The sequence below is a fragment of the Propithecus coquereli genome, unplaced genomic scaffold (assembly GCF_000956105.1).
Source record: "Propithecus coquereli isolate 6110/MARCELLA unplaced genomic scaffold, Pcoq_1.0 Scaffold6, whole genome shotgun sequence".
Classification (NCBI taxonomy): Eukaryota; Metazoa; Chordata; class Mammalia; order Primates; family Indriidae; genus Propithecus; species Propithecus coquereli.
This window is the reverse complement of record NW_012151951.1, coordinates 7157893-7159128: the sequence shown is the minus strand read 5'-3', so window position 1 is coordinate 7159128 and position 1236 is coordinate 7157893. Positions and strand designations below refer to the sequence as shown.

Sequence of the window (1236 nt, the reverse complement as noted above, 5' to 3'; positions counted from 1 at the left end):
CATAGTTCCTACAAACAAATGAAGCAAATTAATGAAGCCACAGTGGTAAATGAGAACTCATAGCAAGTGGTCTCAGTGTAAACACATAAGCATGAGCATATTATCTCTTAGGCATTTAAGCTAAGCATTTATAATATTCAACATGCTTTGTGTTTCCAATTTAGCATCTTTTCGTTTTCAAGCTTATTTTTCTGTAATACAATATATATCTTGTTCTCCTTTGTGCCATTTGGCAATGTGTTTAGAACACTGAGCTAAAAGATGCCTTCTCTTTTCATTTTACATTACACTTGAGCCTAGCTAGACAAAACAGTTCAAAACCATCTGTATTTGGGGTTGAAGAGGAAGAGATGGCAGAATCTATTCATTCAACAGCTGAGACCTAGTTTTGGAAGGCAGAGTTGTACTTGAATGGTGGAATTTGCCGACTTGTGCTATAACGTAGATTTTTTGTGATGTTTTCTTTTAAAATTTTTCCTGATCTAATTTTGCCTATTTCACATGTGAGGTACTACAGGCGTGTTCCCAGATGTGTCCCCTAAATGTATACATAGTACCTAATCAACTAGGAAAGATTTTACATCAGAAGCATCAAATGATGTTCTGTCTCTCATTTTCTCTCCCAGCAGTGATGAGAAATAAGTGTCTTTGGACTGCAGTGGTATTTAGCTGCTGCATATATTACTACTACTCAAGGGCCCACTCTTCTATGTCTTAGGGCACCATCACAGTTTATGCCCTCTCATGACCAGACTATAGACACCTGTACTTTATAAAATTGCTGCTGACTGCAGGACAAGGGAGCAGAGCTTGTTTTCTTTTAGTCATTTTCAAATGGGAGATCTTGTATGTTGATTCAGGACGTGTTGGTGACATTGTCTGTTTCCCTTTGAGTTTCACAAGACTTGGTAATTTTGGGATTCCAACTTTCAAGAAATTTAGCCAAGTGCATTTAAGTCTCCTGTGTGTGGTTTGGTTTTGTTTTGTTCTTGTTTTTTTATTTGTTTTTTAAATATTCCTTGCCAGCAGGAACCAGGGAAGGGAAATGGGTTTGTGGTGAGCCTTGATTTTAACTTGTCTTAAAGGAGCGGGCTGTCTGGCATAGTTAGAAGATTTAAAGGTCACTGACATCAGCGATTAATCCCCAAGGTGTCTCCAGGGCAAAATTAGTATCAGTTCCTTTGCCCTGGAAAAATACAGCATATCAGCAAGCTTTTCTTCCAGCTACCCTTCAGC

At 38.3% G+C, this 1236-nt stretch overlaps 1 protein-coding gene across 1 annotated transcript in view; it reads left to right on the top strand.

Moving 5' to 3' along the window:
- ALKBH8 (alkB, alkylation repair homolog 8 (E. coli)) overlaps nt 1–1236 on the top strand; it is a 67759-nt gene that overhangs the window by 46127 nt on the left and 20396 nt on the right. The gene's annotated exons all lie outside the window — the stretch shown is intronic.